We start from the raw sequence: 26,450 nt of genomic DNA on the forward strand, positions 1-26,450 counted from the left end.
AGTTCTTAGGGAACCTGAAACCTTAGAGGGGTACAGGTAAAGTTTATGTAGTGAAACATGTGTCAAATATGCTAACTAGGTGTTTTGGGGTGGGATGAGGGAGTGGTTAAGGTGCGCTCAGTTCTTAAAGAAGCATGTACTTTTAGTATCTACTAAGCAGGTATTTTACCCAAAATACAATGGGAAATGGTGGGGGGGGGGGGGGACTCCACCTGGAGTTGTGGTTTTAGGCCTGAAATGTCACTAAGTCAACTAGCAGTCAGGGCTGGCTCAGAAATACCAAGTTGCTCCCATCAATGTCTTGTTAGACAAGATAAATGTAAGGGATTATACATATGTCTAAGTCTAGGATACATATGATTGGTCAGTGAGTAGTAAATGCCGTTATGACCCAGTGCATATCCCGTTCATCCGGTACATAGCTGGTGCAGACTAATGAGTTCTATAGGTACAGCTGGCTACTATAGCAGGAAAGAAGATAAGGGTTGTTGCTAGGTCAGGCTGTGTCCTTGGGCTGGGAAGAAACTGCCTGGGATAGCGTTTTGAGGCTGGGGAGAAATGTAATTTTTAAAGACAAATGTTATTTTAGAATTGGGGCCCAAGCACATGTACCCATTGGAGAATCTGGTATTTTGCAATTCTGAATTGCATTGTGATATTCAAGACTGTCTTGAGCACTGTGAATATTGCATTGGCACTACAAATGGCTATGGGAATGGGATTGCAAAATATCAGAATTCTATTTGTAGATAGAAAGGCAGAGGAGACAGAGGAAGAAATGAATGTCCCGAGGTGGGAGGATTTTTGTTGTGCCCTAGAAAGAGAATGAGCTAAAAGCACAAGGCTTTGTGAAAACAGAGAACCCGAGGCTACAGAAGGGAGGACCCAGAGACTTAGAAAGATGTTTGCAAGGAATAACAATGGAACCAGGGAAAGAAACGGCAGGGCTATGTAGGAGAGGCTGGGCCTTGCTAAGCTCTGGATGAAGGAAGGACTCATGGCCCACAAGATGGCCAGAGGCTTGTGAGTCAGGGTGCAGTGTGGGCTGAGAGACTTGGAAAAGAAACCATTTTGCCTCGAATTGTATGTAAATGTGGAGATGGGCTGCAGGAAGAGAACGCTCAGATGGAAAGAGAACTGGCTGGTTTGCAGGAAAGGCTTTTTGTCCTGCAGTGTTCAGGCTGTCCTTTGACAGAGGAAGCTGGAGAATTTCAGGTGATAGAAGAGAGGGCTGTTGTTGGTTTGTCTCACTGAAGGTGAGATGTTACCAACAGGAAAGTGAATGCAGCACTTGCACAGGCTGGGCTTGATTCCATCTTAAAACACAGGCCAGGAGGATGTGTGGGAGGTGAATGAAACAAATGAGAAGGCTGAGGTTCGGCCAGTACTAAGAAGGAAGCAGGAGAATGAGGGCCCCCCACCCCGGCAGCGTTTAGGGAGGTAATCGAAGATTTTGCTCAGCAGGAGGTCACAGATGTTTTGAGTTGGTTCACACCAAAGATGGGAGAATCATTGGTACCTTGGATGGTGAGAATTAGTGAAAAGATAGGTTTTCTAGGGAGAGAAGAATGAATAGCCAGTGGATTCAAGGTCAGAGTGGACTGACAAAAAAAGAGTTTGCTGCTCTGTTGGGAGAAGGGATAGATTTTAGAAGAATAGATGGCATTCCAACTAATGGATTGTGTAAAATGTATGGAGGAAAGAGGTTTGATTTTAGACTGAGCAGGGAGGTAGGAGCAGACCAGCCCTGGTAGATCATTCTGAAACACTGTATCCAGGTTCATCACACAGGCAGGGAGAATGGGGCTTGGCCAGGCCCCAGCTCAGATTAAAGAGAGTATACCTCTAGCCAGAGTGAGGACCCTCAGACTGCAAATATGGAAAACAGTAAACAATAGTGAGCGAGGCTGTGATAATGGGATCATGGACTCCAGAAGCATGGCTGACCCTATATCTATCCTGCTTCTGGTTATTGTCTCCTTGTTTCTTTTTGGCTTTTTGTCTGTTCACCCTGTTGTCAGATATATTTTCTACAGGCTTAATACCCTCCACCTGTGGATGCCTGCTCACTTAAGCCAGATGTCACCCCCTATCTATGACTGTGCTGTGTCATCTCTGGACCTGAAGTTGACCAAACTGATCTCTCAAATGGGACCAGTTGGGGAAGGAACAGCTCTATGTCCAATCTCAGCAGGAAGTAACTATGGAAGAAGAGACCTTCACCCCTTACTTGAAAATTTTGGGTCCCCCTTTTTTTGAGGGGTAAAGATGGGGTGCTTGTGCTCAAACTCCACCCTAAGATATTGTTTTATGTGCTCATTTTGTGTGATCCCTGTTATATTGTTGTAAAGTTCTATTGCCCTACAGACCTATGTAATGAATATGAAAGATCTTGGGGCCATGTAATGGTAATTTGAATTAGAAAATCTTTCTTATTCATAACAGGCCCATTAAGTCACATGAAGCCTGTGGTGGGAGGAGTTCACTGAATGGGTGGAGCAGGAAGAGATAGAGCTAGAGCAGTGCTAAAAGGAAGAGAGCCTTGAGAGCAGTCAGAGCTAGGAAGCATGCAGGCTCCTGGGTAGCATGAGTGATTTTGTGATTTTGATTTTGTTTAAGACAGCCTGCTTGTGATGAATGTAATGGACCTGGTTTGTGGTAAGCCTAGCAGGGGTAATGCTTGGGGATGGTGTTGTCCTATGCATCATTATTGTATATAGACTTTTTTTGCTGTGATGAGTTTGGGTCTGAATAAATGCTTTGGTTCTTCCTTCCATGTGGAGAGTCTGTGGTATTTTGTGATTCTGAATTGCCCCAGGATATTCATGACTGCCATGAGCACTGTGAATATTGCATTGGCACTACCCAGTTACACAAGTCATCAACCTCGCTTTCTCATACAGAATCATCAAATTCAGGCAGAACAAAATTCAGGATTCAGTGGATGACCCTGGTGTCTTCCATGCCTGACAAGGATATAAGGTGCTTTACAGAGCATGCTTCGATTACCTTCATGGTCATTAGAATGTATTGTTGTCATCTGCCCATTCTGTTGGAAGCTTTTACATGCTTGAGTTAGACATACCCCTAACTCACTGATGGGTTTGAAATCTGTGAGTTAACCTCAGCCTGGATTAACCCATCTGCGGAGATGGTTTAACCAGTGTGTGCCCACTGTGCATGCTACAGTATCTTGGAATTACAGGTAAGAAGTGAAAAACAAAGTGGTTAAGAAGCCCTAAAAAGGACTCAGCAAGCGCTCATACCAGAGGTTCAGATGGACGGTTCTAAATACCATGCTGCCTAGCAGACACTTAGGGGGCTCGGTGGATTCAGGCTCAGCTGAGCCTGGAATTAGGAAGAACTGAGTTCAAATATGACCTTAGACAAAAACTAGCTGTGTGATACTGACAAGTCACTTAACCTCTGTTTGACTTAATCCACTGAATTTCCTTAAATTGCAAACAAAATTGTTAATATCCTCATGGACATGTATCATCAGAAAAGAAATTGGATTACCCTTGTAGGAACAGCAAATGCTAACATCAGATAGAATGATATCTACGCTGTTATTTTAGCAGAGGTGTTAGATTGCTTTACATGGGTTGCAAACCATACAACTATTGAGTATAGCCTGAACTAGAATAAAATATAATTAATAAATGTTTAAGGAAATAATTAAAACTACACCACAACATAGAAAAAGGTAATGTGTGGTTTTCTAAAATTTACATGTGGCTTTAAGAACCCTGACACCACTGGTGTAAGCCTCATTTGTACCTATTCATTTTTAACATTGATTTTGATAGATATATTTTGTATTTGTATCACCTGGTGCATCGTCCTGTATACCTGAAAGCATTTCATGTGAACCACATTAATTAAGGACTGGTTTACATCTAGTTTATATGTTTAATTTGTTGATTGATTCAATAAGTTACTTAGGTCTTCTGCAATTATGTTAATTGGGAATTAGGATGAGAATCTTCATTTTTAAACTATACCCACCTTTGGCAAATCCTAGCTCTGTTCTGAATTCACTCTATTCCATGGAGTCATAATCAAATAATTTTGAATTGTCTGAGCTGCTAACCAAAGAATCAAAAACATGTTTAACTTCATGTAACATTAATTTTTCTCATAAAGTAAATTTAAAATTTAAAAAGTACATGATAAAATATGTACTGAGCAGTTTTCAGGTTACTTTTCCCAGGTGACAGCACATATGCATGCATATGCTGCTCTAAACCCAGGTGTTTTAGGTAAAAGAGTCTAATTTTCTTTAATTCCAGCTCACATTGCTCCTATGAGTAAGTGAGAGAGAGAGAGAGAGAGAGAGAGAGAGAGAGAGAGAGAGAGAGAGAGAGAGAGAGAGAGAGAGAGGACTATACAAAGAAACACAATTCCCACTTAAAGTTTAGCACCTTCTTTCATTTGTATCACTTACTAGAATGAAAACCTAAACACTCTAAACCAAGCCTTGTAGGTTCAGCATGGGGACATGGATTCAGGATCTTAATCAGAAGATGTATGCTCCCACTCGTACTTTTCCTGGCATCATGTTAACTGTCTTTGGTAGAGGTTTCTGACTTCTTTTAACTTCAGTTACTTTCTCTTTCCTAAAAATCAACCCAATAGCTACCCCTGGCATAAATATTACCGCTACTTCCATGATATTCTGCTATTTTAATCCTACTGCGGTCTGAACTTTACCTTCACACTTCTGGTCTACTTTCTCTTCACTTCTTGTGGTCTTAGCTTCTCTACCAAAAGATTCACTGTTCCATTGTATAAGAAGGGGTGATACAAATGACTTTATTTTAAGTATAGTACTGAGTCACAGTATTCTTCTTTTTTGTCATACTCTAAGAAACAATCAATACTGGAACAGTTACTGACTAGGTTAGTTACTGAGTCACTGACAACATATATTTCATATAAACTGAATTTTTAGATAAGGATTTGATCTATACATATTTTTACTTAAGAAAGCAAATGAGGGAGGAATTTATCTTTTGGAATGACTTTCATTTTATGTCACTAAATTTATGCATAAATTGAACATCAAAAATCCATGTTTATCTGTATAAAACACATTGCCCTTATAGAGCCATTATTCTATATGTCATGGTCTCATTCTTTTGTACAAGGGAGCCTAGTTGCCTGTTTCTATTTAGAAAAAAATATAAAGAAGGATTTGTATACTTCATTGAATTTTGAGACAGAGAATTGGGGATAAAATTCCAGTTCTTCCTTTTAATATCTGTGTGACCTTGGTTAATTCACTTCATCTCTCTGTTATGAGTTCCATTTGTGTTACTTTTAATATTCCCTTCTTTTTGAAAAATCTCATAAAATATATCTTTTATATTTTATATTTCCAAGGGTGGAGCCAAGATGGTGGAATAAAGGAAACATTCAGGTGAGCTCTCTCCATGTTCTTCTTCAAACTTTAAAATAATGCCTCACTTCACATTCTGGAGTGGCAGAGTTAACAAACAGTAAGAGTGAAACATTTTTCCAGTCCAAGAGGCCTTAGCAGATTGAAAAGAGAGATTTTCACATAACATTTAAGGATGGTCCAGAGCCTATGTAGATGAAACACTAGTGGCAGGACTAGGTTGTTGTGTTTGTCCTTCGTTGCTGAAGAAAACCATGCCATCAGAGAAATGATGACATAACTTGCACATGACTTTGTTTTGACTGAGGGAGGGCTGTATAGGTCACCATCCTCACTTCTCCTCCACAGTCATCTGAATCCAGTGACCAGCTATTCACCAGGATGACTGGAGATGACCCAGGATGCACTGGGAGACCTTGGCCCCTTTAGGCCAAAGTCTTTGCAGGTACTCACTTAGGGGGAGGCAAAGCCTATTCGTTGAATGGGACTATTTAAGAGGTAGCCAGGGCATAGTCCCTTTAATGAGGCCAAGAAAATGAAAGACATCAGGCTGGGAGGGAAACATCAACAGTTAACTATTGATAATCACTCTAAAGGTAATAGGACGAAGTTGTAGCAAAAGAAGCAAAGCAGATTCAGGAGCTGTCAAGTCAGACTCAGTAACGGGACTTGGCAATTAATAAAAAGAGATTGCACAGTCCCTCTGTGGTGCTAGCAACAGAGAGAAAAAACTATAGACCAATTTCCTTAATAAATACTAATGCACAATTTTTAAACAAAATGATAGTGAGAAGATTATGGCAAAATACATTACAAAAATCATACACTAAGAAAAGTTGGGATTTAAATACATGACTTGACAATTGTTAAGTTGACTGAATATTTTGGAAGTGAAATAAGATATTTTATAGAGCTTTTCTAGTTGAGTGAGAGAAAAATTTATCAACAAAGAATTAAGGAGAAACTATGTGACAAAAGTTTGGTCTTATTCTCAGAGGTTAGAGTCCATATTTCTGTGTGTAACTGTTAATATCTTTTGACATTTAAATTTATCTAGCACCTAAAAAGAAGTCAAGATATGTAAAAAGTATAACATCTTATGTTTGAACTAAAAAAAAAAGTCAATTTATTTTCAGAGATTTAATTTGAGAATCTCATAATAATCCATTACCAATTATCTCTGCCAACAAACATCCTTAAACATAATGTACACATTTATACATTAGCCCTTGGGTGAAAAAAAAGTGGAAATTTTCTATTTGCCAATTAAGGAAACAAGCATAAAGAAATTAGATAATATATTAAAGGTCGTATTTTAAATCGATGATCAGGACTCACTAATGCCTATAGCTGAAAAGGCTGGAAAAGTTTAAATAGAGTTTGAACCACATTTTTTTTCATGGCCAGATATAACCTTATTCAGTAGAGACATTTGTACCACTTTTTTTTTTACATTTGTGATTCTTTAATAGAGTGGTGAATCAGTGGAATAGATTAAGTACAAAGGACACATTAGTCAATGACCAGAGTAATCTAGTGTTTGACAAACCCAAAGACTATAGCTTCTGGAATAGGAATTCACTACTTGACAAAAACTGCCGGGAAAATTGGAAAATGGTATGGCAGAAACTAGGCAGAAAGCAACATCTTATACTATATATGGGTACATGATTTAGACATAAAGGATGACACTGTAAATGAGTTAGGAAAGCAAGGAATAGATTGCCTGCCACCTCTATACAGAAAAGAAGAATTTGTGACTAAAGAAGAGATAGAGAACATTATGAAATGTGAAATGGATAATTCTGATTACATCAAATTTAAAAGTTTTTGCACAAAACCAATGCAACCAAGATTAAAGTGGAAGCAGGAAGCTGGGAAACCACTTTTACAGTCAGTGTCTCTGATAAAGGTCTCATTTCCAAAGTAGAGAACTGAGTCAAATTTATAATAATACAATTCATTTCACAATTGATAAATGGTCAAAGGATATGAACAGGCAGTTTTCAGAGGAAGAAACTAAAATTATCTAGTCATGAAAAAAAATGCTCTACATCACTACTGATTAGAGAAATACAAATTAAAACAACTCTGAGGTACCACCTCATGTTTATCAGATTGGCTAACGTGACACAAGAGGTAAATGATGAATGTTGGAGAAGATGCAGGAAAATGGGAACACTAATTCATTGCTGGTGGAGTTGGGAAATGATCTGGTCATTCTGGAGAGCAATCTAGAACTATACCCAAAGGGCTACAAATCTGTGCATACCCCTCAATCCACTAATACCACTACTAATTTTATATCTCAAAGAGATCATAAAAATGGGGAAAGGACCCACGTGTACTAAAATATTTGTAGCATCTTTTTGTTGCGGCCAAGAATTGGAAACTGAGAGGATGCCCATTAATTGGGGAATGGTTGAACAAGTTGTGATATATAGATGTAATGGAATACTATTATTCCACAAGAAATAATGAGAAGATGAACTTCATAAAATCTTGGAAGACTTGTATGAAATGATACTGAGTGAAGTGAGCAGAACCAGGAAAACATTGTCCACTCAACAGTAACATTGTGTGCTGACCAGCTTTATTTAGACTTAACTCTTCTCAGCAACTCAAGAATCTAAGACAATTCCAAGGTGCATGATGGATAATGCTGTCCACATCCACAGAAAGAACTATGGAGTCTGGATGCAGATCGAAGAACTTCTTTTTTGTGTGTGTTTCTTTTTTCTTATGGTTTTTGCCTTTGTTTCTAATTCTTCTTTACAACCTGGCTAATCTGGAAATATATTTAAATTTAAAAAGTCAAAATAAATAAATTGAAAATTCTTTTTTATAGCAAGCAGCAAATATGAACATTTCATATAAGCAAAAGATGAGAATTTCAATATGTAAAGGTCAAAATAGAATTATATATGAAACTATGAGCTTCTATTATATAGTTTTTAATATTTACACTAATTGTAATGAAATAGTAATAGCTGTCCTACTTATTAATCCCATTTCAGAATTTCATTTGCTCTTCTCTCCCATCAATGAAAAAATATTTCATGAATGTTATTTTTTACTTTTTTTTTGCAACACAATCATTACCCACCAGTTCTCTCCCAATACACCTTTCTCCCAAATTCTAGAAAATTCCTATGTAACAAATATGTAGAGAGAAGCAAAACAAAGTCATGTACTAGTGGTGCTTGAAAAATGTATCCACCATTCTTTATTTTTAGTCCATTTTTTCTCTGCCAAAAGTAGAGAATCATGGTATTTGACCTATTTGATAGAATCTTGAGCTCTGAGCTGGAATTCTGCACTATATTGATATTTTTTCTTACCTTTCTAGGATCCAGGCTTTCATGTCATTTCCACACTACACTCTGATCAACATCTTCATCTTACCTTATAGATTCTTAAGTTTTGCCCCAGAAAATCCAAGCATGAATAGGTCAACTTCCCCATCTCCCACAATGTCCCGAATCAGATGGGAACTACACTTCCCTTTCTCCTTTATGTTCTGTCTTCCTCCATTTTAATATATGTTCCTTGACATTAACAAATGTCTTGCTTACTTTTCTTATTATCCCCTGATTGCCTGACATATAGTAAGTATTTAATAAATACTTTATCTAAGTACATATTATCTCATCATCACCTTCATCATTTTCATCCATCATCTATTGATCTACACATCTACTAATAAAATCATATTATTTTATTGCTTTTGTTATTAATTTGATCTAATATGGCTTGCAGTTTTCCTAATAATGAAACAATGCTGCATTCCTATTACAAATTCAATATGGAGAAAATGTAAAAAGAAGTCACACTGTTTTGTGATTTTTTTCATATACATTATTGTTTAAAATCTTCATGACTCATGATCTTCATGTTAGTACTCCTGGATAAGAAGGTTGGAATTATTTTTGCAAATCAGGCAACAGTGACATTGCAACATTTAAAGAGTAATCCACAATTGTCTAGTCTCAAATCTATCTCTTTTGACTCAGTTCAGAGTTCTTCCTTTTAAACCAGTTAATATGGGCTGGTATGATGAGGGAAACTAAATTAGACATTGTCATATATCTTTTAAATTAATAGACTCTATCTCCAGGACTAATTGTCTTCCTTCCCACTATGATTCCTTTCCAAGAAGTCATCTTAATACGAGCTTGGCAAAGATCTTTATCTCTAGGCCACATCAGGGCAAGAGTATAATCTGCACAGCAGGCATAACAAGTCACACAGACTTTGCATGAATACATTTGCACAGCTATGTTTTACAAATAAAATTCCAATTACTTTTATATTCTTTTTAGACAATATGGTTCCTCATATGGTTATTCAGTTAACATTGGGACTGTGCTTTTAACTGGTCATAATTATTTAGTTTAAGTTATACTATTAAACTCAAAGATAAAACAGTATTTTAGTAGCATCTGCTGTCACCACTCTAGTTAAGGATCTGTCAGTAGGGGGTTATAATTGTAAAAAATTCCCTCTGTGTTGAAACTTAGTATACAAGGTAATTGCCCAGGAGCAATTTTCTTCTACTAAATAAATTTTGTTTATATCGATTTGGCCACTTTTATAGCACTTTTTTGTTGTTATTCCCTAACTTCCAAACAGGTTTAATATATAAAAAGAAAAATGCTTCCTACTTTTCATCTACGTATCAAGCAACTTTTTCTGAAGAAGTTTCATAGTTAGGATGGAAGAGGTAATAAAGAATAGTTGGTAGTGGCAACAAATTATTAAGACTGAGAATGTGTTTCCTTGTGCCATGTGGATAATGTAAAATATTCTGTGATATTGTAAAAGTAAATTTAATTAGTAAAATTTCCATTGGCACAACGTAACCTTAACATCTGTCTTATAGATGAATGAAGATACTAAGAAATGTTATGAAATAGAATACTTCTGCTATCTGAGCAACAATTTTTACTATCCTATATATCTGAAACTGTATAAGAACATATTTAATTTTAATCATTGTTCCATGCTTTTATGGTAAAACAAAGAGATTATTGGAATCTATAAAGAGAAGTTTCCCAAACATACTTTCTATAAGCAATTCTTGTGCTCCTTTCAGGATGTTAAGAACATAGCAGTAAAACCTTATGAAAGAAAAATTGGTCTAGTTGGAAAAAAACGAACAAACACTGAATTTAGAGCAAAGTACCCTGAGTTTGTATTCTGGCCTCAATATAAAAGAAGAAAAAATTCTCTAAGCAGCCCGACAAAAGATATTCAAGTAGTAAGAAGACATAATTGTGATCACAGAAAACATAGTAGGTGCCATTATGGAGGGAAGAGGAAATTGGAATATGATACTCCAAAAAGCAAGAGATAAAAGGTGTATAACCAGCAATAATTTTTTCCAGAAAAAAAAAATTTAAGAAAATATTCTACAGGACAGAATGGACTTTTAAAAAAAATAGGTGGATTTCTAAGCATTCCTGATGAAAAACCTTAAATTGAGTAGAAATAGAGATAGTTGAAGTAGAAATGTAGGCATCAAGAAAAATATAGAAAAGTTCACATTTATTTAAAAGGGAATATGCGGGAATGAATTATTTATATGTTAATGGGAATAAAAAACACTTTTTTTCTAGAACTGTAATATCTCTAAAAATCATAGTGAAGAGTGAAAATGACAAGTGAGACCGTGTGAATTTTCTTTTTTTAAATGATATTGGAAATAAAATTTTAAAAAAACAGTAGGGGAGAAAAGGGGGGGACTCTATTGGGGAAAAAAGAAGTAAAAAAGGAAGGAATCATTGTTGCATAACAGAAATACACATATATATATAAACGTATATATGTGTGTATACACATATATATATAAAGTTTCATATCTACATACATGTATATACATATGCATATACATATACAGAGAAAGAGAGAGTGAGAGAGAGAGAGATTCTCATGCAGGAAGGTGTGAAACTACTGGCTTCACTTTAACCTCAATCTCACCTGAAAGTAGTAAATGAAAACTGAACACAACTACAGTCCACAAATTCCCCCCTCTCCACCAAGAAATGCAAGAATTTTTATTACAGAGATACATTAAACTCAAAAGGGAAGTAGAAGAAGGCAGGGACAAGGGAGGTGTAGGACAGAGAGATCTAAGAGAAGGACAAAATAGGAAGAAAAAATCTTAAGAAAAACAAACTTAAATCTTGAAGGGAGGAATATGAAGGAAGGATCAGAAAGAAAAAATAGCTAAAAAAAACTTGAGTCAGAACCAGTGAAAGGTCAAAGGCAAAAGAATACCAGTAGCAGAAAGAAAAGAAAATATTTCACATAAAAGATAACATATCAGGCAAACTCCCTCTCTTCTACAACCATCTTGTTATTTTGAAAGAGACAAATAGAAGCAAGAAGAGAAAAACAGACAATGAAGAGGATATAATGAAACAAATGCCCAATTTGAAATCATAAATGTGAATAAGATTAACTCAACAGTAAAGCAGAATTTAGCAAAGTGGATTCATAAGCAGAGCTAAACAATAAATTTTTAGCAATAACCATGCCTGAAACACAAAAATTAAGATAGAATTAAATGAGATACCAAGATTTTCTGGTTCCAGGATATAAGATGGCAGAGTTATAAGTGATTGCTATCTATCTCCCCCTACTGACCTTGAAGAGCCCAGAGAATATCTCCCCAGGAAAAACTCTGCAACATTGGGAGCAGCAGAAGGGGTGAACAGTCTCTAAGCCCATGAGGCTAGGAAAATTACTAAGGAGGGTCCCTCTTGCTGTGACTAAAAGGGATCAGTACAGGACCAGAGGTGTCCCAGACAGCCCCACCTCAGCAAACTGGGAAGACATCCTGAGCCCCAGGGGGGTGAAGCCCTCAACTGCCAAACCAGGACCCCAGGCATGCCTCAGCACCTCACAGGAATTGGGAAGACACTAGCACAGATGGGATCACCAACCACTGAACTTCTCTATGATCTACCTCATCAGAGGAGACCTCCTGTGGCCAGATCACCCTTCCCTCACACTTACTGAGGTAACTCCAGGGTAACTGCAGGGAAACCCAAAAAGACCTCACCCGGCCACTACTTTGCAACCTCAGTCAGCTCAGCACCAGATAAGTTGCAGCATTTTAGCTTACCCCTGAAAGAACCAAAGACCACAACACACAGCCTCAAGTTTTAGGAAAAAGAACTGTGGGACAGAGTTCCCTATACCCCAGATACAGAGATCAACTTTAAAAGCCAGGAAAAGGGTGATTATCTTGAGTAAGAAACAAAGTAGAAAAGAAAAGAAAATAGAATCTTTCTATGGAAACAAGGACCAAAACACAAACACCAAAGACGTCAGCATTGAGACTGTACTTCCATCTGAAACTCCAGAAGGGAAAAAGAACTGGTCTAAAGCACCAAGAGCCTTCTTGGAAGAGTGCAGGAAGGATTTTAAAAGCCAAATTATAGAAATAGAAGAAAAACTGACCAATGATGTAAAAATATGAAAAAAGAAATCACAGAAGAATTTAAAAGAACAATTGAACAATGGAAAAGGAAGTACAAAACCTAACTGGAGAAAATAACTCCTTAAAAGGAACAATTGGACAGATGGAAAAGGAGATGCAAAAGGTAAATGATGAAAACAATTTGAAAAAAATTAGAATCGGGCAAGTAGAAGCTAATGAATCAATGAGACATCAAGAATTAGTCAAACAAAATCTAAAAATGAAAACACAGAAGGAAATGTAAAATATCTAATTGGAAAAACAACCGACCTGGAAAATAGATCCGGGAGAGAAAATCTAAGCATTATTGCTCTACCAGAAAGCCATGATAAAAAAAAGACCTTGGGCAATGTCATTCAAGAAATCATCAAGGAATATTGCCCAGAAGTACTAGACCCAGAGGGCAAAATAGTCATTGAAAAAATCCACTGTTCACCTCCTGAAAAGAACCCAATCTAAAAACAACAAGGAATATCATTGCCAAATTCCAGAACTACCAAGTGAAGGAGAAAATATGCAGGCAGCCAGAAAGAAACAATTCAAATATCAAGGAGCTGCAGTCAGGATGACAGAGGACCTTGCAGCTTCTACATTAAAAGATCAAAAGAGTTGGAATATGATATTCTGTAAAGCAAAGGAGCTGGGACTACAACGAAGGATTAATTACCCAGCAAAGTAGAGCATAATATTCCAGGCAAGGAGGTGGACATTCAATGAAATAAGGGGTTTCCAGACCTTCCTGATGAAAAGATCAGAACTCAATAGAAAATTTGATCTTCAAACACAGGTCTCAAGAGAAGCATAAAAAGGTAAACGGGGGAAATTTTATCACCCAACAAGATACAGGGAGCATTATGAAGTACAAAGTGGATAATTTTGATTACTTTAAATTAAAAGTTTTTAGACAAATAAACCTAATGTAATCAAGATTAGGAGGAAAACAGAAAACTGGGAAAGAATTTTTGCAACTAGTGTCTGTGATAAAGGCTTCATCTCTAAAATATGTAGAGAACTGAGTCAAATGTACAAGAATATAAGTCATTCCCCAATTGTTAAATGGTCAAAAATATGAACAGGAAATTTTCAGAGAAAGAAATTAAAGCAATCTATAATCATATGAAAAAATGCTCTAAATCATTATTGATTAGAGAGATGCAAATCAAAACAACTCTGAAGTATCACATCACACCTATCAGACTGGCTAACATGACAAAACAAGAACATGATAAATGCTGGAGAAGGTGTGAGAGAGTTGGAACACTAATTCATTGCTGGTGGAGCTATGACCTGATTCACCCATTCTGGAGAGCAGTTTGGAACTATGCCCAAAGGGCTACAAAAGTGTGCATACCCTTTTACCCAGCAATATTGCTTCTGGGATTCTATCCCAAAGAGATCATAGAAATGCAAAAGGGTCCCACATGTACAAAAATATTTATAGCAGCTCTCTTTGTGGTGACCAAAAAATGGAAATCAAGGGGATGCCCATCAACTGAGGAATGGCTGAACAAATTGTGGTGTATGAATGTAATGGAGTACTATTGTGCTATGAGAAACGATAAACAGGAAAGCTTCAGAGATGCCTGGAAAGACTTATATGTACTGAAGCTGAGTGAAAGGAGCAGAACCAAGAGAACTTTGTACACAGCAACAAGCACAGTATGTGAGGAATTTTTGTGGTAGACTTAGTACTTCACTGAAATGCACACACTTCAAAATTTCCAATGGACTCTTGAGGCAAACGCCTTCTACATCCAGAGAAAGAACTATGGAATTGGATCGCAGATAGAAACAGACCGTTTTATTTTCTATTATGTTTTTTTTTGTGTTATGGTTTGTCCCATACATTTTAATTCTTCTGTGCAATATGCATTTAATAGTAATGTATGTCTAGAACCTGTACAAGATAGTATGCCATCTCAGGGAGGAAGGGGGAATAAGGGGGAGGTAGTGGAAAAGAAATCTAAGATATATGGAAGTGCTTATCCAACACTGAACTAAAATATAATAATTCAATCAAAAAAGAAATGCTAGCTGTAGCAATGAGAGAAGAAAAAGAAATTGAAGGAATTAGAATAGGAAGGGCAGAGCCAAGATGGTGAAGTAGAAAGATGCACATACACATAGCTCTGAATACACAAACCACAGAACGGCTAGAGGGGACCAAGCCAGGGCGAATTATACACCCAGAGACCACGGAGTATTGGAGCGAGGGAGATTCCTGCCCCAGAGAGACCTGCGGACCTCTCGCAGGGGATCCTTCGCGACGCCGACTGGGCGCCGGGACGGGGAGCGGAGTGTGGCCCTGCCGCGGCCGCGACACTGAGGGGAAGTGATCCGAGAGGCCTACGGGGACGGGATCTCCAGCGGCCACACGGGTCCCCCCACCCACAGAGGGACCTGCAAACCTCTCGCAAAAGGTCCCTCGCGCTGCAGACGTGGAGCCCAGCCCAGACCTGCGGCGGTGGCAGCCACGGCTCTGAGAGGCACAGATCTGAGAGGGCTCCGGAGGCGGGATCTTCAGCAGTGGCAGGGGCCCCCCCACCAACAGGTGACTGACGGGGGTGGGCGAGAGAGTCTCTTTGGCGGGTTGAGAGGGGAGTGGGGTGCCCCCAAGGCTCGGACCCCCCCGGGAGGTGGGGGCTGAGAGGCGGCTGCGGACGGGGGCTCCCCAAAAGGGCAGGAGCCTGGATCCATTGTGGAAGGTCTGTGCATAAACCCCCAGAGGGAACTATGCCTGAGAGGCGGCCCTGCCCCTGACCACCTGAACTTAATTCTCACATTGAATAGCAGCCCTGCCCCCGCCAAAAATCCTAAGGCGGGAAGCAGCATTTGAATCTCAGTCCCCAAACGCTGGCTGGGAGGACCAGGAGGTGAGGTGGGTGTGAGGAGAACATTCAGAGGTCAGGCCACTGGTTGGAGAAAATGCCAAGAAAAGGGAAAAGAAATAAAACTATTGAAGGGTACTTTACCGGAGAAAAGACACTTCCTCCCTTCCTTTCTGATGGGGAGGAACAATGCTTGCCATCAGGCAAAGACACAGAAATCGAGGATTCTGTGTCCCAGCCCACCCAATGGGCTCGGGCCATGGAAGAGTTCAAGAGGAATTTTGAAAATCAAGTTAGAGAGGTGGAGGAAAGACTGGGAAGGGAAATGAGAAGGATGAGGGAGAAGCATGAAAAGCAGATCAGCTCCCTGCTAAAGGAGAACCAAAAAAATCTTGAAGAAATTGGCACCTTGAGAACTAGCCTAACTCAGCTGGCAAGGGAGGTGCAAGGGGCCACTGAGGAGAAGAATGCTTTCAAAAGCAGAATTAACCAAATGGAAAAGGAGATTCAAAAGCTCACTGAAGAAAATAGATCTTTCAAAACTGGAATGGTACGGATGGATGCTAAGGACTTTTCGAGAAAGACAGATATCTCAGAACATACCGCGCAGATTCGAAAAATGAAAGATAATGTGAAATATCTTATTGGAAAAACAACTGACCTGGAAAATAGAATCAGGAGAGACAATGTAAAAATTCTGGGACTACCTGAAAACCATGATCAAAAGAAGAGCCTAGACATCATCTTCCATGAAATTATCAAGGAAAACTGCCCTGAGATTCTAGAACCAGAAGGCAAAATAAATATTCAAGGAATCCGCAGAACACCGCATGAAAGAGATCCAAAAAGAGAAACTCCTAGGAGCATTGTGGCCAAATTCCAGAATCCCCAGGTGAAAGAGAAAATATTGCAAGCAGCTAGAAAGAAACAATTCAAGTATTGTGGAAATACAATCAGGATAGCACAAGATCTGGCACCCTCTACATTGAGGGAGAGAAGGGAATGGAATAGGATATTCCAGAAGTCAAAGGAACTAGGACTGAAGCCAAGAATCACCTACCCAGCAAAACTAAGTATAATACTTCAGGAGAAAAAATGGTCTTTCAATGAAATAGAAGACTTTCAAATTTTCCTGATGAAAAGACCAGAGCTGGAAAGAAAATTTGACTTTCTAACACAAGAATGAAGAGAACCATGAAAAGGCCAACAGCAAAGAGAAATCATAAGGGACTTACTAAAGTTGAGCTGTTTACATTCCTACATGGAAAGGCAATATTTATAACTCTTGAAACATTTCAGTATCTGGGCACTGGGTGGGAGTACACACACACACACATGCACACACGCACACATACATAGAGACAGAGTGCACAGAGTGAATTGAAGAGGATGGGATCATATATTTAAAAAAATGAAATCAAGCAGTGAGAGAGAAATATTGGGAAGAGAAAGGGAGAAGTTATATGGGGCAAATTATCTCTCATAAAAGAGGCAAGCAAAAGACTTATTAGTGGTGGGATAAAGAGGGGAGGCAAGAGAAAAACATGAGGTCTACTCTCATCACATTCCACTAAAGGAAAGAATATAATGCACACTCATTTTGATAGGAAAACCTATCTCATAATACAGGAGAGTGGGGGACAGGGGCACAAGCAGGGTGGGGGGGAGGATGGAGGGGAGGGCATGGGGAGAAGAATGCAATACGAGGTCAACACTCATGGGGAGGGAAAGGACCATAAGAAAATAGAAGTAAAGGGGGACAGGATAGGATGGAGGGAAATATAATTAGTCCTATACAACACAACTAGTATGGAAATCATTTGCAAAACTAAACAGATATGGCCTATATTGAATTGCCTGTCTTTCAAGGGGAAGGGGTGGAGAGGGAGGGAGCTAAGGAGGTTAGAACTCAAAGTGTTAGGACCAAATGTAATGTTCTTACCACTGGGTAACAAGAAATACAGGTTAAGGGGTCAAGAAAGCTATCTGGTCCTACAGGACAAAAGAGAAGACAGAGACAAGGGCAGGGAGGGAGGACAGAGGAGAGAGCAGATTGGTCACAGGGGCAATTAGAAAGCTCGGGTTTGGGGGGGGAGGGGATAAAAGGGGAGAAAATTTGTAACCCAAAATTGTGTGAAAATAAATGTTAAAAATTAAAAAGAAAAAAAGGAATTAGAATAGGCAAAAATACTGTAGTGGTTTTTCATTTTTTTCTCTACCTTGTTTTTATAGATGAGTAAACCGAGGCAAAAAAGGTTGAGTGACTTATCTAAGGGTTACACAGAAATATCTGAGACCAGATTTGAACTCAGGAAGATGAGTTTTCCTGACTTCAGGGCTGGTATTTTGTCCCCTGTGCCACCATCAACTTTCAGTCTTCGTTTGCTAAGAGCATCCAATGCCATCACTTCTCATATGCTCAGGTTTCAGAGTGGAGAAAATTGCAAAACTATGCTGAATGGGTCTACTACATACATATGTCAAATATTCTCATCCTGGTCCTCACAGTATTGAGGCAATTTTTACGTCTTCTGTCCAACTCACCACAAGATTTTTTCAAATGTGAAACAATTCCAAAGGACTCATGATGGAAAATTCCATCCACATCCAGAAAAAAAAAAAAAAACTATGAAATTGGAATGCAGAATAAAACAGATTATTCTCTGTTTTGTTTTGTTTTGTTTTGTTTTGTTTTTCTTTCTCATGGTTTCTCCCATTCATTATAATTCTCCTTTGCAACATGACTAAAGTGAAAACATGTTTAATAGGAATGTATGTGTACAGCCTATATCAAATTGCACACTTTCTTGGTGAAGGAGAGGGAAGAGAGGGGAAGAAAATTCAAAACATATGCAAGTAAATGTTGAAAACTAAAACTAAATTAATGAATTGAGAAAAAAAGGAATTTTTAAAAAACCTTCCCATCCTCCTCAAGCCTTCCACCCTTCCTCTCAGCTAAGGATCTTTCTTAATTTTCAACAGGAATGTTAATGCCCTTCACCAAGAACTCCTCCCTTCCTCAGTCAATTAATCAATAAACAAGCATTGAGTTATTAAGCCCTACTCTGTGTTAGGCAATGTATTATGTGCTGGAGATAGAGATATGAAAAAAAACAAAAACAAAAACAACAACCAGTATTTGTCTCTGAGAGCTTAGAATGAAATGGGGAAAGCAACATAAAAAAGGAAGATGAAGAGTATGTGGGGAATGTGAGATGGAAAGTAAAGGTTAGACCATAGGGAATGAGGTTTCAAGGAGTGAAAAGGGGTGGGAATTGAAGAGGTGGTTGGCCTTGGTAGCCTTCTTTATGTGGAGGCTTCTTTTCATCTCATAGCACTAAGATACTTTATGCCACCATCCCCTCTTTCACATGCCTCATATTGAAAGGTGACCATTCTTCTTTCCAAAGGAAACTTGCATAAGTAATTCCACTTAATCATGACTTTTCTATCACTAGTCTTTAATCTGTCCCTCTGTTGCTATTTCCCTACTGACTTTAATACCACCGTGTCTCCTCCATCTTCAAAAAAAAAAACAAAACCCTCATTTGATCCACCTCAAGCTATCATCTCATATCTTTCCTCACTTTCTTGACTAAATTCCTTGAGAAGGTTATCCAAAATTATTTTCCATTTATTCTCTTTTAATTCCCTGAAATTTGGTTGTTGATGTTATCATTCAACTGAAACTGTTCTTTTCAAAATTATTAATCATCTTTTAATTTCCAGATCTAATGTTTGTTTGTTTTTTTTACTTCTTGGCTTTTCTGTAACCTTTGATGTGTTCATCATCCTCTTATTAATATTCTCTTCTTTAGGTTTTTGTGATGTTGTTTTCTCCTACCTTTATTCTTACCCTATTTGACCATTTTTTCTAAGTGCCCTTTGTTGGATGTTCATTTTGATTTGTTCATAAACAAAATCACATATCACTTGGGCTCACCTTAACATGAAAATATTCATATATTGGTAGTACCTTGAAATGTGAACAAGGCAACAGCACTGGTTATTTAAAAGGCCATCAAAGACAAATTCCCACCTTCTAGAGGCTGCATAACATATTTTTAAGTATGGGAAAGTTAGTATGTGCCGTGTAATCCAGCTATGAGTTACAAAAGTGATGAAAAACATTAAAATAAAGAGTTTATTCTGGTCATAGCAACCATAATCCCTAGATATAACCAGAGACAATTGCAGAAGAAGGCTATGTTTTGCATGCTTCTGTCCATGATATTTAATGAGTTTTATAAATCTTCTAGGATTCAGAGATTGGAAATTGAGGGGAGAGGAGGAAATATGTATTACAAAAGTCAAGATTCATAGATATTTTAGCAGATTGTATTCCAGTTTATTTTGGTTTCTGGTTGCTCATAAATCCCCTTCTTGTGGCTAGAGCACTGGTAGTGGGGTAATGAAGAAAGAGAAAGAGGTGCAAGAGTTCACAAGGCACCAGATTAATCCATAGCTAAATTTCTATCTCAACAGAAACCATTAATTTCTTATTAATTTCTGGGACATTATCCTTAACATCTCTAAGTGAAGTTGCTAAACAGTGTCACTGATTATGCTCATGCTCAAAGTCTATGGAGTAATTAAAGACATTTTTAAAGTGTATCTACTATATGAAGTGCTATGTGAGGCACTATATCTAGAATATTGTAACTGAGTGCCACTCTCTCTATATGTACTCTTAACTCTAGCTTTGATTCAATGTACATATAATTAATTAATTCTGAATAAATCATGCTAAATATTTTAACATAGGTAGCAACTGGAAAGATTTTGGTCTCTGGAATGTCAATGTCAGAATAGTTAAAATTTCTAATGAAATATGCTGCCGAGAAGCTGGAAAGCTAATTTGTACTACATGGGTAGATAAATCACATGGGTCAGTAAGTGATATTGCCCTCTTTTATTGAGACTGTGCTTGCAATGTAGTTTGGGGCAGTGGATATGCCCATCGCCCAAATTAAATCATTATTTAGAGAGATGGTAAAGGTAATTAGTGAGATAAGATTTAGATAACTAAATATAAGCTATCTTACCAACTAAGAGCGATTTCTATCATATGTGAAGGGCATCAAGATCAAGAAGAAAAATTCATTAGGTAGCAAATAGCATATAATAATCACCTAGTACAAAGGAATATGCTAGGAGTAATGAGAAACCATTAAATGGAGAAAAATATAAGCTGATTATCGTTTCTAGTACTGAGGTGAGGGGAGTGATATCATTAAGGACACGTTAAAAATAGAACATAAAAAAATGGAGTGATATCTCACTGGCAGGAGGATGGATAAAATGATCTACTATGGATTGCCCATCTGCAGTTTTTAATTGTCCTTTGTTTCCCCAAGTTCATAGAAATACATTGATCTTCACGTAATTAGCAAAGTCAGGCACAGTTGTTAGTAGGCTTTCTGGTAAATTTTATTTCTAATAGACCAATAGGGAAGTAATGAGAGACAGTTAAAGACAAGATAAGTAAGTAAAATGATTGCTTGCTATACAGTTGGATATTGAAAAAAATAAAATATACCCACAAACAAAGCCAGATTACTGTATAAAAGTTGAAAAAATAGCTAAAGCCAATTTAAGATTATGCTTATAATTAGCCACCTGTCATAGTACAGTAAGTACTACAATAGTAATATAACAGGAAGCATTTGCAATTTTATTAATAGCTAAGGGTAAACATAGTTGCTAGACGCATGGGTAATAAATGTAATCAATGACACCAAAAGAAATTTGGAAGAAGGATTTTTTTTTTCCTCTGAGAGACAGCATGGCATAGGCGATAGAGATTTGGCCTTCCAGCCATGAATACCTGGAATCAAGCCTCTATTTTCATATATACTGACTATGTGACACTGAGCAAATCTTTTAAGTTCTTAATATTCTATGCGATTCTAAGAAGGTACTAACCTCCACTGATAGAGAAAATTTCTTCCCCTGAGAGTTACCCATACAAATTTAATCAATGAGAAAGAGCAGGGGGCAGAGATGTCAGGGAAGCCAACATCTTAGGAATTATCAGGACTGATGACAGAACAACTCCAATATCCTGTCATAGTCTTTTGGGGTTACTCAGAGCTTCACTAGTGAAAAAGTTAACCACCAGTCAGTGTCTACAAAGATAAAGGGAAAGGGATGGGGCCAAGTTAAACATCTATGTTGGACTATCGTATGATAGAAGCATAAGGCAGGGATTGAGGCAAAGAGTAAGGATTTTAAAATGCAACACCTACTTTTGTTAAAAAAAACATTTAAAAAGCACATCAAAATAGATGGATTAGTCCTTACTAAGGTTAGTCATATCTGTCTAACGTCAAGAGCCAGCATTATTTCATGAACGAAGTTAGAAATCTTTCCAAGAGGATATGGTGTAAATCATGGACATGCATTGTCACCACTTATTTTCTATAGATCTAATATAGCTAGCTATAACAAAAGCACAAATAAAAAAGCATAGGAAATAATTAAAGGCTAGATGAAACAAAATTTTTATTTTTTTAGATGATAAGAATTTGGAGAATTTTAGAATTTCAAAAAAATATTTGAAATATTAAAAAACTTTAGTGAAGAAATGATGTAAAATAAATCTACAAGATCTACCAGTTTTTAGAATTGCCAAAAGAACCAAACAGAAGAAGATAAAATAATATTCCATTAAAATAATCACAGGATATCTAATATATCTGGGAGTTAAATAAAGTAAGAAAAATATGTGACTTTTTTATTTAAATCATTTTTACGTATACAATATTTACATATACAATACAATACATATATGTTATTGTAGATTTACTCAATGGATCAATTTAGGTAAACGGGCCCTTGAAGAAACTAAACACTTTGGCATAGTATTTAATGAAATCAAAGTCACATATTACAAGGATAGAGATTTCTATTTAAGAAAATGAACTAAAAATAAAAAGAAGGGTGGCTAACAAAAGAGTTAGACCAATATATCACATCTTAGTTCATAATTAAAGCATATGGATACATGACCCAAACATAAAAGTTCAGATCATAAACAAATTAGGGGAGGAAGAAAAGATAGTTTTCACATCCGTTAACAGAGCAAATGTTTCTGACCAGGAGATAAAGATGATTTATAAGAGAAAAAATTGACAATTTTAATTACATATGATTAAAATGTTTCAATACCACAAAGCCAATTCAGTTAAAATTTTTATAGGAGAAAATTAACTAAAAATTAAACATTTGTAGTAAATTTCTCTGTTAAATGATATTTAAGATGTATGAGGGATTTTAAGAAATATTTCAAAAATTCTCAATAGGTAAATGATAAAATGAAGTCATAATTTTCAAAAGTATAAATGAAGTATATCAGCATCCTTATTTTAAAAATGACAAAATACTAATAATAAAAGCAATGTGAATTGAACTAATCTTGATATTCTGTCTCATACTTATGACTTTTTCAAAGATGCAAATAGCTGGAAATGACAGTTGGTAGGGCCGTGGGAGGTTTGGCATATAAATCTACTATTTGTGTCTGAGAATCTGTCCACTCATTTTGGAAAGCAATTAGTACCCCTAAGCTCTCTAAACTGTACATTCCTTTTACCTCAGTGATACTACTATGAGTAAATACCTCAAAGAAGTCAAATATATTCGGAAAGAACTCATATGTATATGGATATCTACAGCAACACTTTGATTGTTGTTGTCATGAAAAGAATATAATATGTGGAAGTCAAATATATTCGGAAAGAACTCATATGTATATGGATATCTACAGCAACACTTTGATTGTTGTTGTCATGAAAAGAATATAATATGTGCCCATCATGTGGGAAATGATTGAACAAATTATTGTATGTGAAGTAATGGAATACGTGGCACCATAAAAGCAAATTCAGAGAATTCTAGATGATTTGTATACATCAAGGGAAAATAAAGTGGTCAGAATGAGAATTATTTATATGACAAAATACAAAACAAAGTAAATTTGAAAGACTTAAGTGCTCAATTCAGTGAGCAATCACTACTTTGTCAGGCTGATGTTGAAATATTCATCCCACCTCTAAGCAAGGCAGTGATGGACTAGTCATGCAAAATTAAACTTAGATTTCCAGACATACCCAGTATATGCCTGTTTTCTATTTCACTCACTTCATTTGTCACAATGAGAGGCTTCTCTTTGAGAGAAGGGAATATGTGTTGGCGGAGTTGTGAGATAATGATAATAATACTTGCAAAACAGGAAAAGAAAGAAAAATTAAAATGCAGAGAAGTATTTGAAATTAAAAACAAAAGAGGAAGGAAATTTAGAAAGGACATGGAAAAGTAAATGTTTAGTTGTAATTAATATACAACTTTCATTTTAATAAAAATGTATGAGATAATCACAGATACACAATCCTCTCATTTGAAATGTATTTCAATGTCCATATTTTTAAAATATTTATCAAATTAATTTAAAAAGACAAAAATTTAAAAACAAAACAAAAAATTTGCTGATGATAAAGCTATTCATCTATCACAAATACTGTCTTAAATTACTAGCAGATATAAATTATTTCCTAACTAGAACACTTTTTCTAATGAAAATTCTTTTCAGATCTCCTGTGATCAATATTTCTTTCCCTACTTTCTCTGTTTCCCCTGGCCACAAGGCTAGGATTGTGTCACATTCAATCTCCTTTTCATTTAGGAATAGGGACAGACATTGAGCTTGTGGTATCACTTCTAGAAGGAAGGGATTCTTAACTTCAGTTTTATGAGCTTTTTAACTTGTATATACACATACATCTTCATAATACATACATGCATGCATGCACACACATACATATATGTGTGTGTGTATATATACTTATATATGTATACATATACCTATATATATACACACAAATACATATATGTGTGTGTGTGTGTGTGTGTGTGTGTGTGTGTGTGTGTGTGTGTATGCTTGAGAAATGAATTTCAATATAATTGGTTTCCATAGGGGGGAATGTTGCATTTTATGCATTTCAAAATCAAATTCTTAAAAGAGGTCCATTGGCTTCAATATACTTGCACAGAGCATCCATGATGCAAAAAATGTTAAGAATCCCTGCTATATAGCTTGGCAGTGCAGTGGACAGAACACTGGAGCTTGATGGATTCAGGAAGATATGAGTTCAAATCCAGCCTCAAAAACTTACATATTATGTGATCCTGAGTAAGTCACTTAATCTTTCTCAGTCTAGTTTCCTCAAGTGTAAAGTTAGGATAATTAAAGTACCTACATCCAATCATTGTTGTGAGGATAAAACGATATTATTGTAAAATGCTTTGCAAATTTCAATCATTATATATGCTAGCTCTAATTATTGTAGGTAATTCTTGGGTGAAGAAATTCCATCTACTCATTCAAGCCAGCATCTTTTCTGGAATGTATAGTCATAGACATTTGCTTGGACCTTGAGAGGTGTGACTTGCCCAGTATCACACATCCCACATTTTTCAGAGGTGTGAGTTGAATTCACGTCTTTCTTGGTTTTAAGGTCAATGTTCTATCAACCTCATTAACTTTCGTTTTTTTAAGTTGACTCACCAAAGAAACAAGGTTACTTCAGCTTTTTTTCTCTCTAAAGAATGTCTTTCTTGGCATAACCAAAGAAGTTGATATAATTGTATCACTAAGAATGACCTCAGTGACCAATTCCTGTAATCACTTCATTTTATTAATGAGATTCCTATCATTTTCCTTTGATAAACTTCAGACACTCCTTAACAAATTATTATTCACTAGACAGTTATCTCTCACTACCATTAGAAGGCTATCATGGTTAAGTACACTGAATTTGTACTCAAAAGTCATAAAAACAAATTTCTGCTTTGCTACTTACTACTCGTGACTTTGGGGAAATTGTTTAGCCATTCCAGTGCGAAATGTTTTCATCAACTGATGCAAATTAACAGGTTTTGCTGTAGATTTAGGGTTTTCTAGAAGCTTGCTCTCTTTTTTTTTATTCCATCCTTTAAACAAGAAAAGAGGGAAAAGATGATTCTTTCCAGAACTTATCATTATCCATCTCATCATGTGATCCAAGAGTGTGATCTTCCCCATTTTCTCCACCTCTCCTGACTCCTGCTTCGGAGATGAGAGATTTTCCAAAGACTTTACACAAAGGACTGACTACAACACAGAGCTCACCTTCTAGTTAAGAGCATAATTTCTCCAGTTGACATCATCATAGCTCTGCTATTACCAGAGCTTATAAAATATAAGCATTATTAATAGAATTGTAACTGTAATATTCTCTCATAATAACAGTTCAGAGCTCCCAAATTCCCTAAAGATTCTAGACTAAGCAATAGTTCCATTTTATTTCATATCTGTCTAGTCTCTCTGAGTGACTGGCATACTTCATCATTTGGTTAAAGGGTGAAGCATAGTTAATATAATTAATATGCAGACCTTCAGTAACAAATTTATGCATGATCACTGTTATTTTTATACTAAAGTACAATCGGGAAATTGAAACATCCTAAAGAAATAGTGAGAATAATCGTATGGGGGCAGAGCCAAATAGCAGAGTAGAAAGACACATATACTCTAGCTCTTCCCTCACAGCCCATAAAATATCTGTAAAGAATGACTCTCAACAAATTCTAGAGCAACATAAGCCACAGAACGATGGAGTGGAGGAGATTTCCAGCCCAAGGTGACCTGGAAGGCTTATGGGAAAGGTCTGTTGCACAGCACATGAAGCGGAGCACC

Source organism: Notamacropus eugenii, chromosome 3 (assembly GCF_028372415.1).
Source record: "Notamacropus eugenii isolate mMacEug1 chromosome 3, mMacEug1.pri_v2, whole genome shotgun sequence".
In the NCBI taxonomy this organism is placed as follows: domain Eukaryota; kingdom Metazoa; phylum Chordata; class Mammalia; order Diprotodontia; family Macropodidae; genus Notamacropus; species Notamacropus eugenii.